The 16804-nt window shown below is 41.2% G+C and overlaps 1 protein-coding gene and 1 long non-coding RNA gene across 2 annotated transcripts in view; both read right to left on the reverse strand.

The window, feature by feature from the left end:
- The window catches only part of kcnh3 (potassium voltage-gated channel, subfamily H (eag-related), member 3), a 129111-nt gene that overhangs the window by 109094 nt on the left and 3213 nt on the right, over positions 1-16804 (reverse strand). The window lies entirely within an intron of this gene.
- On the reverse strand, positions 3703-6595 carry LOC127611335 (uncharacterized). The gene is made up of 2 exons (XR_007965292.1): positions 4594-6595; positions 3703-4488 (listed from the first exon to the last, which is right to left on the reverse strand). It is a non-coding gene; the product is annotated as an uncharacterized LOC127611335 (long non-coding RNA).

Raw genomic sequence — 16804 nt, forward strand, 5'->3', positions numbered from 1 at the left:
GTAGTCAGTTTTTCTTCCAAGGGGAATATAAATAAGCGTGAAGAAAATGATTGCTAATGCTAAAATTGCTGGGTGGGTATGATGAGTACAAAAAGTAATTGGACGCCAACAGGAAGTGAACTGTCGACAAAATTAGCAATTTGTTTGGCTTTTGTGCATTTTGACGAGACATCCTTATTTTTCTTACTCAAACTCATGTACATGTACACTCCAAATGATTGTGTGTGCAGGTTTTAAATGAAGTAACCACCTGAATATCCACCTTTTGTTTTGAATTTTTACATAGCTTTTTTTCCCTCCCGTTTTTAAATCACATCTATAAATCTCAGACAGGTTTAATCATTTACCTGATGAAAATACAGTACGTTCAAAAGGTTCATTCATATGATGAAGCAAATCACAGTTTCTTTTTAATTGGAGTGGAATAAAATTGTAAAAATAATGCTGACATTCCAGTAAATTTCAACAAAATCACCATACTGTGTGTAATTCAAAGCAAACCCAATTTTGTTCCGATTAAAGTGTATTCAGGAATGTATTTATCATGAAATTGTGCTATATTTGTCCCCATTGCGGGACAAATAAAGAATATCTTAGAATGGTGGAGGGCCACCGTGTCCCAGCAACACTGAAACATCAACAAGGAGGGGTGGTGTGGTGACATTTTGTGCTGGAATAATGTGGGGTGAGATGGTAATGCCCAAAATGTGCATTTTCCATTCATCCATTTTCAACAACGCTTATCCTGAACAGGATTGCTGGAGCCTATACCAGCTGACTTTGAGAGGGAAACAGACTACACTCTGAACCGGACGCCAGTCAGTCGCAGTCAGGGCACATATAGAGACAAACAACCATTCACACCTACATGCACACCCACATGTACACCGTCATCAAGTGGGAACCGATCCCACACTGCCCGCTCACAAATTAGGCCAGTGTACCACTACACCATCAGTGACGGCCAAAATGAATGTGCAAGAGAGAGAGATGTTCAGTTTCTAAATGACCGTTTGCTGCCATGGTAGAAAAGAAAAATGTTTTGCACAACATGCAAATGAACATAACATCCCCTTCTGCAAATCCACCATAAAGACTTACAGTTGCTGTTCAAGACTTAGCTGTGATGAACACACGAGTTGTGGACCCAACAAGTGTGTGGCAAATAATTGGCACCTCATAAGTCAAGACCTCGGTCTTATTAATTAATCGTTTTCTTAATCAAGCCCGGTAGTTTCTTGAACAGGTTGCGACTATTTTCCATGGCTTTTCATTTCAGGGCCAATTGTGTAATAGTATGATTCGTTGATTTGACAATTATTTTACAGTTTTACAGTCATAACAGCCCTCCATTACTATTATGAGGCCAGCCACAAAAATGAGTTTGACAGCCCTGCCTACGGCAGTGTAGAATTCTAGTGAACTACAGCTATTCTCTCAAAGATACTGTTTATGTAAGCAAAGCAGCTTATCTGTGCCCTTACAGAATAGAAATGCATTGTCCAGTTGCATATGGAAGCCTGCTGAACATTTCTATGAAATCAATTAAACCAACATGGAGAAGCATGGATACGTGTATGCATAATGCATGACAACAAAAGGCCTTTGTCCGTCTTGTAGTATCTTGAAATAATCCAAAACCCGCAAAGCACATAAACAACAGGTTTGGATTTGCACTTAAGGCCTAGTAAAGGCTCCAGTTCGTGTGCTCCATTAACAGGTGCGCGCAGTGTTTTAGCATTGCTCACTCACCATGCTGGAGAAGTCAATATTTGCAGCAATTAAACAAAAGCAGGAAGAGATTAGCAAGTTGAGAGTCATGGTACAGCTAATGACACCATAAAAGGCTCATCTGCCATTCCCAAAACAAATACATGCAAGGGTGTACACCGTCTTCATCGAATATCATCATGCAACGATGCTAGACACAAACACATCAAACGCCACACACTGCGGTGTTTCGACCATCTTTAGATGGCGATGGAGGGGACAGCGCTCGTCCTTTGGCTCTGGCTGCCACTTCCCGTCTGGGTCATTTGTCTCTGACTTAGTTCAACTGGCAGCCTGGCTGAGGGAATTGACTCCAAGTGCCTTGTAAGCAACCTTCAACTCTCTTCAGTCACATGACAGAGGGGTGTAGTCAAATTTCGATTTTTCAGTTCTGCATCATCATTAATATTTCAGACATGACCAAATATCTTTTAATGATCTGACTACTCAAGGTGAGGCATACCAAGGTGCATTAGGGCCACACATACTATCAGAAAAAAGAATTCAACAAAGTCAAAATTGCTCCCAAGCAGCTTTATTCTTCTTTATAAATTATGAGAATAACATCATTGATCCAAAAAAAAACTTGGCATCCATTGGTAACTTTAATGTTTTAGGATTATTATCATTCCTGTCATGTGAGGAATGGAATTAGGACCCAGGAGAAGACAAGTTGACAAGTCTTTTTCGATGAAAATACAAAGTAACTACAGAGAGCAGGCCTGGATGCAGAAGACACGAAAGAGCTGACACTCTGGTAGAAAGCTCGACGTACTGACAACGTGTCACTGAGTATTCCAAGTTTACATACTGTGAGACATCAAGCTCAAATTACAAAAGATACAAGGCATGAAAGAGCAACAGCAGCTACATAGCAAATAAAACAATAAGGAGGAACAAACAGTCACAACAGTAAAGGTCCCCCCCACCCCCACTCAAGGGGCACCACTCTTTCGTGGAAATGAAAAATGTCCTCACACATTTATGGGTTTTCCTTTCAGTGTTTACCTATAGGAAGGAAAGACAATGCAAACAGTGTTCTCTCCATGGAAAAAAAAACATTTTTAAAAGCAATATTTGTAATACTGTTCATTTATTGGCATCATGCAACTCGACAAGAACATCTAATTTTGAGGCCTTCATGAAACTCGCACAGAGCTGTCAGATCCTTCTTCATCCTTTGCATCTTTAAAGCCTATGGCTACGATATAAGAAGGCTTTACATCCATACTATTTGTGTACTATTGCGCCATGTGTGGCTGTTTCTTCTTTCAGTAAACCTCAAAGACATCCTTGGGGGGCATCAAGTGCTCCATCTGGCCACTTCAGATTGCAATGCTTCCTGCATTATAAGATAAATCAAATTAATCTTTTTTTTGCACAGACATGATCACCCCAAAGTGTACACTGAACATATTGGAATACATACAACAGGAGTTAATACAGTAAGCCCCCCTCCATCGGGGTTAAGTTCAAAGCAATGTGAAATCTATGATGTAGAAACATTATTTGAATACTCCTTAGGCATGTTCATTTTATGGCAGTTATGGAATTTATTTTTTTTAAGGTCACGAATAATACATAGGGCGGCACAGCACGGTGGTTGACTGGTTAGCACGTACGCCTCACAGTCCGGCCTTCCTGTGTGGAGTTTGCATCTTCTCCCCATACCTGCATGGCTTTTCTCCGGGCACCCCGTTTCCTTCCACATTTCAAAAACATGCATAACAAGGTAATGCAACACGCATGAATGCAACACTTGTCGTGAGTGTGAATGGTTGTTCCTCACGGTGTGCCCTGCAATTGGCTGGTGACCAGTTCAGGGTGTCCCCCACATACTGCCAGGAGACAGCTGGGATAGATTCCAGCATGCCCGTGACCCTCGTGAGGATAATCTGATTTGAAAGTGGATGGATGGATAGAATAATACCGTATTGGCCCGAATATAAGACGGCCCTGATTATAAAACGCCCCCCTCTTTTTCAAGACTCAAGCTTGAAAAAAGACTTTTTGAACACCAAATTAATTTTTATACAGAAAATAATTACAGTACATCTGAAATAAATAATTATAACAATATACTGTAGATGAGAGAAAATGTTATTTTGCCTCATTCAAATCTTAAAATCTGAACATTTAAATATGTAAACTAAAGTGCAATCACATTCGTAAATGAATGGCTTCTGGTTTTTGAAATGTAAATTACATCATAACTTCTCCTCAGCTGCCGTTTAACCTGGTCGATCTTCGACCCACTTTTCTCCAGATTGTCGCTATGTTTCTCCATTTTCTGTTATCTCTTCTATTATTTTCTTCTCTTTTCTTTCTTATCGCTATTTTTTTATTTTTCTTCTTCGTGCTACTGCTATTTTCATTTTTATTCTTCGCAACGGATTCGCTTTGGCCCCGGGAGTCAAGTTCAGCATTCGCTTCACTGATATCTGGCGCCATCTAGCGTCGTGAATGGGTATAATGTCGAGACCCCGAATATAAGACGACCCCCACTTTTTCAGTCTTATTTGCAAAAAACATCGTCTTATATTCGGGGCAATACGGCGCATACATTCTTAAACATATATAAGAGCAAGCGATGGATAAAACGATTGTAAACCAATCTCTCAATGTGTTCATGATAAACAAATCTTGTTTTTTTTTCTAATCTAATTTACCATCTCGCAGGTCACATCAATGAACTCCATCCATTCATCGATCCATTCTCTACCGCTTATCCGGGGTCAGGTCACAGGGGCAACAGCTTAAGCCACTACTTCCAGCTCCTCCTGGGGGATCCTGTTCCGTGAGTGCACGACTTGCAGCCGCCACCAGTGCCTTATTCTGACGACGCACAACATGAGGCTGCCACTGGTCTCTTTTTCAGCACTATACAATCCTGCTCCGGTGGCACACTTTCCTGTGCATGGAGTGCCGACACTTAAAATTTCAGTCTCTCAAAATGGTATTTAGATACCAAATGCATATGGGCTTTTGGAAATAGCCATGTTATGTATTGACATCATCTAAACATCCTCATTGTCAGGAAAAAGCGATGGATTTCGTTTGCATTCTGCTGCCCAATCTGTTTACATGCCATTAATTCTTCTGACAAGCACAACGTGATTGGACAAATCACATTGATAGAGGAAAAACTCATATAAAGTTGAATTTAATGGCTGCTCCATTAAATTTTAAGCAGAGCTTCAAGTCCGATGTTAAATGGAATCCTTGCTGCTCTTTATTAGAGTGCACTCGCGTTAGTCACTGCCATTACAGAAGATTTGGCCCTCTACTTCCTGCTCGGAGAGCGTCAGGGCACATGGATCACTCAGTTCTATTGATACATTGTCTGTTCACGGAACAGCCTCATCCTGAAAGGAAATACTATATATTGTGCATTTTCACATTTCAAAACATTTTATTTTCTTTTTTTTACTTTCTATAAAACAGAACAGTTATGTCGGATGGATTTGGCATTTTTCTAGTCAGCTGTAATTTCTTCATTCGCCAACCTGATCAATGCTGTCATTGATCGACTCCATGAAATGAGACATTACAGCCGCAGTCTTTGCCACAAATGCATTTATCAGTGGCGGGCTGCTACAAATGAATTTTGGCAGTCACCTAGGTGCTCTTCTCCTTGTGTGCATCTTCTAATCGATATCAGTACAGTTTTCCTTTCCAGCATGATATTGGAAATCAAGTGTGCCAGAGTTCGGTCCTTGAGTGTCCCTATCCAGCATCTTTTAAATGTCTAACATCTCCAACAACGCTGATTCAAATGATCAGCTCAGCAGCAAGCTTTTTGGAAGCCTGATCACGATTTAATCAGGTGTGATGGAGGTCGAAGACATCCAAAACACACTGGATAGGGTCTCATGAAGACTTAATACGATGCCTCAAATGACTGAAGTATTAAATGTGCCATCATGTATGTTTATTAGCTGTAGGCATTGACAGCTCCAACAGTATCGAGCCCCCCAAGCTACTCCAAGCAGATGTAGAGGCCATCTTGTCACTGTCACGACACATTCAGTGCTGTTTTTGTTGTATGTGTGTGTATTTTGGCTTGGAAACACTATTCCATGTTTGGCAAGGCCTAGGTACACGTGTCTGAATGTTCTGAATTCTGGTTTACGTTGCGAAAGAATGACGGAAAGCGAACCGGCCACACGTTTTTTTTTTCACCCCACACATTTTTCAGACAGCGTGAGACAATTAAAGACAAAAATGCAACTGTCACTTAATGTGATGACCTCACTGTTATGTTATGTTATTTAGATTACATTTGGTTTTGTTCACTGGTGTGTTATTTTTGTCCCCACCTGTTCTTGTCATTCGGGTCATTTGTGTTGAACCAATCAGCTCCCGCTTTGTGTCCTGTCGTGGTGTTTCTCATTGTCTCGTCGTTTCTATGATAGGTTTTTGTTACAGTACTTGGTTTCTTGTGGTTTTCAGGACTTTGTTTGTATACTTCAGTATTTAGTTGTAGTTTTTCTGTTGCATGTTTAATAGGCAGCTACAATATAAAAATTGAAGTTATGCTTTGTGCTACATTTGTGTAAATGTTTCATGATGTAATCACATTACTTACTTCTTCCTACTCCCTTGAACATAATAACTGTGTTGAATGAAGACTGATTTCTTTCTTTTTACTATTTTATTTTATTTACCTTATTTTCTGTCAAATTATTACTGTATATGTTTTATGTTCAATAAACAAACCAAACCAAAAAAAAAAAACAAATTTGCTTTCCCCCTTCTCTTTGGAGAATTGCAAAGATTGCGAAACATTGGCAAAAATGCTTGAGAATATACAGTATGTGTTGATGCCAATTACATAAGTATATAAAATAAACAAGTTATCTAAAAATATCAATCTATTGCTTCATCTTTGATGTGATCGATGATGGATTTTTGGTGGAATTAAACTAGCTGGTCAGTGATTGGCCCTAAAAATCCTGATTGTGTAAAGTCTAGTTATAACATGCTTTTGGCAAAGTACCCCAAGGATCAAGAATTATGTTAAACAAAAATCTGATGGTGGTTCTTTTCTGCAATTAACTGTTTAAGAGACTGGTTGTCTATAAATTCACACTTACTCCTTCACACCTTACATCAGCATCCTACTTACACCTCTTCCTTAAAAAAATTAATAAATAAAATAAAAATCTCACTGTCATAACGGGACTGCAATGACTTGACCTAAGATGGAGAGCACATTTCCACCTAAAATGACTTCCTCCAAAGTTCGTCACAAAAAAAACAACTACCGGTACACACATACTGTCTGTTACTCAAGAAGCATGAAGCTGAGTTTGAATGTGAGAATTTGAAGGCTTTTCGCAACTTACTAGCTGAGTCCCAATTGAAAGGCTCTACCCTCGATTTATGACTTATTTTTTGCAATTGTGCGATGGATCTCAATGGCAATGAATTTGCAGTCCATGTGGGTGGGCTTCATCAATTAATTGAGTCATTGTTTAATTAATTCTTTATTTTTATATTATTGTTACTGATAGTATAAGAATATCTCAGCCACTTTTTCGAAATCCTGGCAGGATGATATTAGCATGGAGTGAGTGCAACTTGCCGTACTTTACATAATTTTGTCATTGTTCTTGTTGTTCCTAAATTTGTGTCAATCACTAGCGCCTCTGCTGGTTGCAGACAAATCGAGCATTCATCATCAATCATCATCATTCATCTATCAATTTTATTATTAAGATCATGTCCAGTTAGACAATTTTTATATGTTTTCTCCGGGTGCTCCGGTTTCCTCCCACATTCCAAAAACATGCGTGGCAGGCTGATTGAACACTCTAAATTGTCCCTAGGTGTGAGTGTGAGTGTGAATGGTTGTTCGTTTGCCCTGCGATTGGCTGGCAACCGATTCAGGGTGTCCCCCGCCTACTGCCCGAAGACAGCTGGGATGGGCTCCAGCACCCCCCGCGACCCTAGTGAGGATCAAACGGCTTGGAAGATGAATGAATGAATGAATTTTATTTTATGTTTGGAGTTCTTTTCACCAAAACAGCAGCAAGCCCTCAGTCCGGGGTAAAGATAGAAATGTTACATCACTATACTGACAAGACATAACTTACTAAACATTTGTACTTTTTCACAGTTGCTTCAGACTGAAATAGAAGTCGAGGGACCTATTCTCATGCTCAGTGCAAGCTGAGTGCAAAGCGCAGTCTTAGTTTTCTTTCTTATAGTATTTTTGTAGACGCGTGCATTTATAAATGGGCTATGCGCCATTGTGGGAGTGAACGCAGCGGACTTGCTTCCTGTCCATTGGAAGCGCCTCCTCTCATTCCCTTTAAATTCAGCACGGGAGAGGTGCACGGCCTATATGGGTACAGTTCATGCCGAAGCTCGATGTGCAACATGTACATTCATAAGGAATTACAGAGAAGAGCTCCACTTGCTGACCGTGTAAATGTGGCCAGAGCGATTAAAGATCACCGCTAAGTGGGCACTTCTACCCTGATTCTTCATGGACATGTGTTGCACGACTCACCAGTTTTTACGTCCGAGCGCTCGTGCACTGTCTATGAAAATAGAGCCCAAAAACTCATTTTTAGACCTCTGGATATGCTTTCCCACAGTCTTGTTTTTTGATGTGCACATACGCATGAACCACTAGCAATTTGTGCACGTCCATTTAAGATGGACATTTATATGGTCAAATACGGCATGACTGGTAACTGAAAATCTGACCATTGATGATGTCATCAGATCTTGCAGGAAGACAGGAATTAAAACAGAGACGCAAGCCCCAACAGAGCAAAATAATGCATGCTGGCTGTGGTAATTAAATCCCAGATGAGTTTAAAAATCCTAACTGAAGAAGACTTTTTGTCAGCTCTCAAAAGTTAAAAGAAAAAAAAAAGGGTGGCTGAAGCATTAAAATTTAATCTGATGCATGTTACTGTGCATGTTACTGCTGTTTTTTTGGGTATAATATTCCCCAAATGTTATCCATAAGCAAAATGGTCCACATTACTGCAGTGGATTGAATATAAAAAGGAGCCATTTATTGATACACAGAGAAAATACTAAGTGTACCAGATTTTCATTCTATCTTGATTGAATATGACCATTGTGGAGTTGGAATTCCCAGGTTAAGACCAATAAACCATAAACATGATTTTTTATGATTCTGATTTGTTTATCTGATATTATTCTTTTTAGTTTAGTGTCGTCTTGTTTCTTCGTGTGCTGTCTTCTTTCCTATGTTTTGTTTCCCCCTGTTCTCATCATCCTGTCCCCCGTGTTAACTAATCAGCTGCCTCCAATTCTTTGTCTTGTCCAGATATTCCTTGTTGGCTTGTCAATTTGCTTGGATTTATTTTCCCTGCTTCCCGAATTGTCCAATCATTGTTTGTGTGTGTGTGTGTGTCTGTGTGCGCATGTGTGTGTCTGTGTGTGTGTGCCTGTCAGTTTCTGTTTGTGAGTCCATTCGTGTTTTTTTTTTTTTTTTTTGGTCTACCATGTTGTGTCTGGTCTTTTGGACTCCGGTTCATTTTGTATTTTTGATTACGTATGTCCTGTGCCCTTTTTTTCACTTTTTGCCCTTTTTTGCTCTTTTTTTCACTATGTATGAAAAATACAAACATTTTGTTTTGAGTTCATCCATCCTTGCCTCCCTGCTTTTGTGTCCACTTTTTTTCCACTTAGCACCATAACAACTTGCAAGTTGTGACACGAATCATATTTAAGTCATTGATGTTTTCTTGCCCAACAGCAACATGTGATTCACCCTCAGTGCATTTTCTGCGGCGGGTGAACACATCTGATGAGCTGCTGCAGACAGCCACTGTCCACTATGTATGACTGACATGCAGCATGATTGCTAAGAGAATGAGTATTTTTGTGTGAAAGTGAACATGTAAACAAACTCTCACAGTATCTACAATGATTCATGATAACTAGCTCCCATTTGCCAAGAAAATTTAGTGATTATTTGTCAGAGTGATCATTTTCATAATCTGTCTCAGGAGTAAAAGGGAAATTGTTGAATTTAAAATTATCATAATGACTCTCTCAAGATTGTTTTATGGAGTACTTTCTTGATTATAAAAGCACTTAACAGCCAGACTAATGAATGTGTTGTTGTCCTTTTCAATCACAGGGCGCAAATAACTGCACCGGGGATGCATTACGCAGTGGGTACTGTGTGAAATTAGCAAGTGCATGCAGCACATGTAAAACAGTTTGCCAGTGTGCAGAAGGTTGCAGGTAGGGGGTTCATGTTCAAAAATGTCCAAATTATTTTTGAAAAAGGGCAGTGGCATTGCATGATGAACTAGTGGTTAGCACATCTGCCTCACGGTCTACAACGTATCTGGGCTCGAATCATGGCTCAGGCCTTCATGAGTATATATTCTCCCTGTGTGTTTAAGACTTACTTGCACATTGGAGGAAAAAACTAAAACAATCATGTATGTTGGGGTAAAGGCGGAGTTTACAGTAAAAAACCAAGACCTTTTTGTCTTGTAGTTAAAACTGCCTGTGCGACCTGACGATTATTCAATGAACTTTTGAAAAAAAACATTCCACTCTGGCACCATTTTAAACCTCTTTTTTTATTACTATTACTTTAACAATTGACAAGAATAGCCTCCTGTAATTGCTAACTAGATGTAAATAATCCGAGGAAGGAACAGCGGCGGACGTGGTGTCCTCAACATAACAAAAAAAATCACATGGCGCAAGGATGGATGAGTAGGTTACTCCAGCACGGCAGATTCCTTCTTGGCCAGGATTGTCATGGTAAAGCAGCCCGGAGACGGCATCCTAAAGCCTTCTCGCATAGGGAATGCAGATGCATCAGGAACTCTTTGTTGAGTTGCTGGTTTATAGTCTCACCCACATTGAAGAGTAACATTTGTAGATTGTGTTTGGAAAATGATCTTTTGAGAAACCTGTCCTGGAACTTTTCCAAAGAACTGTATATATTTTCATCAATTGTTGTGACAGTTAATTATTGAGTGTGTTCATGTTTTTACACTGGTTAAAATATTTTTTTACGCTGGCATGGCAATTAAGGATGTTTAAATGTTACTTAAAACATTACCCATACAATTCATCGTGGTTTTATGATGGATAGAGTGACGCTGAAATTGGATTACTGTATCGCTATTTATTTTCCATGGAAATAATTGTTTTTAACCTTTATTGAAAATGTATACATAGCTATAACTATATCTATACATTTATCTGTATACAGTATACTGTATGTCTATATCCATTTTCCGATCCGGGGGGTGCTGAAGCCTATCCCAGCCGTCTTCGGGCAGTAGGCGGGGGACACCCTCAACCGGTTGCCAGCCAATCGCAGGGCACATACAGAAACGAATGACCATTCGCGCTCTCACACACACCTAGGGAAAATTTTGAGTATTCAATCAGCCTGCCATGCATGTTTTTGGAACGTGGGAGGAAACCGGAGTACCCGGAGAAAACCCACGCAGGCCCGGGCTGGGAGAACATGCAAACTCCACACAGGGAGGCCAAAGCTGGAATTGAACGATGTACCTCTGCATTGTGAGGTCACAGACTCTGGCCTGCTGTCAAGTAAGTGCAATGCTAAATAATATAAAATTCAGGTTGCGGGGGTTAAGGTTTCATTTGCTCTGTCATTTGGTTGCAAATTATGACGTGGAGGTCACTGTTATGGTCTGATTTGGGAAATTAATTATTCACCCGTGACAGACATTTGCAGGTTTAGGATTACACTTCATTTCCCAAATAACACCATTTAAGTGGGCTTGTCATGAATTCTAATCAGATGAATGTCACATTCTGTACCAATTAGCAGTGCAGAGGCCATCGTATGTTTAACAAAGTATCCACATTCTGGACCATTCTTATTTTTTTTTAAGGGTAGCGGGTGTAGAAGAGGGGTCACCAAACTGTTTGAACTGGAGAGCTACTGCTTAGCTGCTGATTAGTGTGAAGAGTGTTTTAGAGTTGTCCAAATTAAGCTACATAATCTGATCCTTGGATGCTAGGCGTGCACCAAATTGGTGACTACCGATGTAGGGCATTGCAGGTGTCATTTACCAAACAACATAAGCAATAAACATTAGAAGGTGTATCATTATATCTGCTCGAGCCATAAGCTTTAAACACACAAAGCCTCGAGGCAAAGATTCACCTAAGGCTTTGTGCTGCTTCAAGACTAAACTATTCAGTGAAATATATCGTACACAAGCAAACAAATACGCACACACACAAAAAAGGCGTTAAAAGTCTTGCTGCCTACACGAAATCTGAAAAGATGACGCCAGGGATGAGAGACTGTTTGACGCTTTACTTATCAGCTAGGGAGTGTAACAGTGTTGCACCTTAAAGACTCTGTGAAGTGAACCAATTGATTAGTTTCGAAATACATGCTATATGTTTGAAAGAAACTTAGTAGGAAGAATTTAGTAGGAAGTCATACATAAAGATAAACACCAAATCAATGTCAAAGTAGATGTTTTTTGCTTCGTCGAGATCCTTAAAATTGCGGCCATTCATTCATCCTTCAACCTGTTGTTCAAAGGTTTTAAAATGGTGCGCATATGTCCACTTCTTCAAGAGAAAGAAGAAAAAAATGTTTTTGTCGGGCTCAAACCCACGGCCTCTGCACGGTGAGGTTAACGCGCTAAACACTGAACCACCGGGCCACCCCACCATAGAAGATATAAATTCAATTTCATCTATTGTAATTTTGTTCCTTTATGTACACTGTTCACCGACTACATTTTTATGAGAAGAGACTGATGCAGGTGGTAAATGCCATTCAATCGCAGTGTTTCGATGATGTGAAAAATTCAAAGTGAAAACAAACAAGTCCTCTGCATGCATTTCACCCACGTTTTGCATATGACGTAGAAACTGCAGCTTGTGGCTCTGAACATGACAGCATGATGTGCAGGGTACTCAGGCTCTAACTTGATTAAGCACCAAGTCGAGGTCCACTCAATTAAACGCAGCAATTGACTGCTGCAGTCCCACACAGCTGCTGCCGCTGCCCATGAAAGGAGCGCAGCAGCAACAAAGGCAAATGGACATTGATTAAGACATGTTTATGTTGTTTCTGGGAAAGACTTTTCCATGCTCTCGCTTCCCAAAATGAGTCAGTCTCACGTGTTCCCACGTACAAAATATCGATGTTAATGAGAATCCATGTGAATCTACTCATAGCATCATTATGCTAAGAACACGCTGTTAGCCGTTATCCATTTCACACGTTTTCTATTTGCAAGACTGCATTTTGTGTTAAAACGCATCCAATCAAATGACATTGTGACTGAAAACTGCGTCAGTGTCGCTTATATTTCCATCCTGCTGTTCAGATGTCTCATCAGCATTATGTGTTTATTTACTGTAGCAAGAAATAGAAAGAAGAATTATATAAACAAAGTACGGTGAACATCCTAAAAGCACAACATTGGGGCCAATTCTATAATGTTCTTAGATCAAAAAGGCTGCGCAGATTCTCCCATTGACTTCAGTGTGTCACTTACGCATTCATGAAATGAACCCACTTTAAGTAGAGCGACGTTTAAATCCAAGGGTGTCTTGTCATATCTAGCGGCGCGCGTATTCTCCCAGAGACTCAAGCAGCTTTTCTCTTGGTCGATCAGGAAAGTGTACTAAGGATGAATACTGCGATCAAATGAAACACGGACGTTGTATCGGTCTGTCGTGGTGAAGAAGGAGCTGAGCCAAAGGGCGAAGCTCTCAATTTACCGGTCGATCTACGTCCCAACCCTCACCTATGGTCACGAGCTATGGGTCGTGACCGAAAGAACGAGATCCCGGATACAAGCGGCTGAAATGAGTTTTCTCCGCAGGGTGTCCGGGCTCTCCCTTAGAGATAAGGTGAGAAGCTCAGTCATCCGGGAGGGGCTCAGAGTCGAGCCGCTTCTCCTCCACATCGAGAGGAGCCAGATGAGGTGGCTTGGGCATCTGATTCGGATGCCTCCTGAGCTCCTCCCCGGTGAGGTGTTCCGGTCATGTCCCACCGGGAGGAGACCCCGAGGAAGACCCAGGACACGCTGGAGAGACTATGTCACCCAGCTTGCCTGGGAACGACTCGGGATCCCCCGGGGAGAGCTGGAAGAAGTAGCTCGGGAGAGGGAAGTCTGGGCTTCCCTGCTAAAGCTGTTGCCCCCGCGACCCGGCCCCGGATAAGCGGTAGATGATGGCTGGATGGATGGATGGATGAAACATCATATTTAGTTTTGATTCAATCAACAGCTTCCGTTCCTACAATAAACTGCTTGAGCAGCTTCAAAGCTAGCATTTTTCTGCTCACACAGGAAGGTGATGATTGGACAAAAATGTTGTGCTCTGCGATCGATTGCTCTCCGAGATTTCTGTCAATTTGGATTGAGATTTGGATTTGTATTTATTAAATTTCATGTGAGAATAAATAGACCTGAACATGTTCCTGATCAAATGCAGTTCCAGATTCAAAAAAATAAGAATTAAAATTTTTTACAGTCCTACATATAGTTTAAAAATGTATTGGGCTTCAATTCAAAACGAATGAATTAAAATTGCAGCATTCAGATTCAGTTTTTCAATGTGATGATTCAAATTATACAATACAAATTCATCCATCCACCATGCAAGCTGTTTATCCTCACCAAGGTCGCGGGAATGCTGGAGCCTATCCCAGCTTTCTTTGGGGAGTAGGCTGGGGACACCCTGAACTGATTGCCAGTCTAACGCAGGGCAAACACAGTCGAACAACCATTCACATTCACAAATACAGCTAGGGACAATTCAGAGTGTTCCATTAACCGACCCTGCAAATTTTTGGAATGTGGGAGGAAACCAGAGTACCCGGAGAAAATCCACGCAGGCACGGGGAGACCATGCAAACTTCACACAGGAAGGCAGGAGCCGGAATCTAACAGTGCACCTTTGCACTGTGAGGCGCACGTGCTAACCAGTGTCGCCTAATGAGAATTCAGTTTATGTCATTCAAATTCAGTTTTTCAATGCAATTATTCAGGTGGCCCGGTAGTCCAGTGGTTAGCATGTCGACTTCACAGTGCAGAGGTATTGGGTTCAATTCCATCTCCGGCTTCCTGTGTGGAGTTTGCATGTTCTCCCCGGGCCTGCGTGGGTTTTCTCCGGGTACTCCAGTTTCCTGCCACATTCCAAAGACTTGCATGGTAGGCTGATTGAGCACTCTAAATTGTCCCTCGGTGTGAGTGTGGGCGTGGGTGGTTGTTCATCTCTGTGTGCCCTGCGATTGGCCGGCAACTGATTCAGGGTGTCCCCCGTCTACTGCCCGAAGACAGCTGGGATAGGCTCCAGCACCCCCCGCGACCCAAGTGAGGATTAGCGGTTTGGAAAGTGAATGAATGAATGAATGCAATTATTCAAGTTTAGCGATTCAAAATCAAACAAATTATTCAGATTTGGTTTCTGTTGGCACATGTTTCAGCCCAAAGACATTTGTTTTACAAAACATTGCTGTACATTTGTATTTGAACCCATTTGGACCTGATTATAGTCAAGAGATGTCTTCTAAATCTACAAACCCCATTTTTCTGACCCCCTAACCTGGCTTGCCCATCCAAATGGGATGGACAGATAGGTGGACAACATGCATCTTTCCTGCATGTTTCTTGCATGTAATGCTTGATTTTTTCATGTTTAGTCCTCATTCATAATATCTCACTTACTCTCTTGCATTCTTTCTTTTTCTTTTTCAGCCTGGGGCAAACATGGTGGAGAATGTTCCTAAGGCCAACACATGGAGGCACTATCCACAGAGCCAATACCCAAACCAGTCAGTGCTAACAAGTGTGGGAATAATTACAAACGGTTGTCTATACGACACGAGTATCCCGAGTCCAAAGGTACCACGTTTCTTGATAGTCTAATATGTGCTTGTAAATTGAGTGAACAGCTTGTAATGTAAGCAGGCTGTTTGCTCACCTCAGTGTTACTGTTAATTGATACTTATTATGCACTGATCCTGTTACTTCTTTGTTTTGCACCGTCAGTGTTAATTGTTTTTTGTCTGAGACTAATTTGAATATCTTTTTCTTGACTTAAAGATTTTATAAATATTTTGCATTCATTCATTCATTCATTCATCTTCCGAATCGCTTGATCCGCACTAGGGTCGCGGGGGGTGCTGGAGCCTATCCCAGCTGTCTCCGAGCAGTAGGCGGGGGACACCCTGAATCGGTTGCAAGCCAATCACAGGGCACACAGAGACGAACAACCATCCACGCTCACTCTCATACCAACTGACAATTTAGAGTGTTCAATCAGCCTGCCACGCATGTTTTTGGAATGTGGGAGGAAACCGGAGCACCCAGAGAAAACCCACACAGGCCCGGGGAGAACATGCAAACTCCACACAGGGAGGCCGGAGCCGGAATCGAACCCGGTACCTCTGCACTGTGAAGCCGACGTGCTAACCACTGGTCTACCGGGCCGCCCACCTTCAATGAATGCTCTTTGTAATTGTTTTCATATATTGGACACACCGCATTATAAGACGCAATCTACAATGCATCCACTAGATGGAGCTACGCTCAAGGAAATGCCAACAGAACAATACACTACACGACACCCTGATTTTAAGGATTTTAAGGCTTTAGGTGTTTCATCTCCAAGCCAAGCAACATTGGGAAGAACTCAGTTTCAGCATGTTTTCTCTCTCTCTCTCTCTCTCTCTCTCTCTCTCTCTCTCTCTCTCTCTCAGACACACACACATCACACATACGCACACACAAACACACACACACACAAATGAATTTACTCATGGTTTCCCCAAACATGGCATTCAAATTCCAGAATTAATAGGCTGACTCATTAACCTGCCTGATCACAGTGCATTAAAGTGCAATAAAGTTGGTCTTGGTTGCTTCCCCTCTGTAAGGCAAGTACATCACAACAGCCTTTTACAAGTAAGAAACCATACACGTTTGTAGCGCTATTCAGAATTCAATGTAAGGGCTTCAACAATCTCCAGCAAACAAAGGGTTGAGTAAACAATCTTCATTTATTG

The sequence above is a fragment of the Hippocampus zosterae genome, chromosome 12 (assembly GCF_025434085.1).
Source record: "Hippocampus zosterae strain Florida chromosome 12, ASM2543408v3, whole genome shotgun sequence".
Lineage (NCBI taxonomy): Eukaryota > Metazoa > Chordata > Actinopteri > Syngnathiformes > Syngnathidae > Hippocampus > Hippocampus zosterae.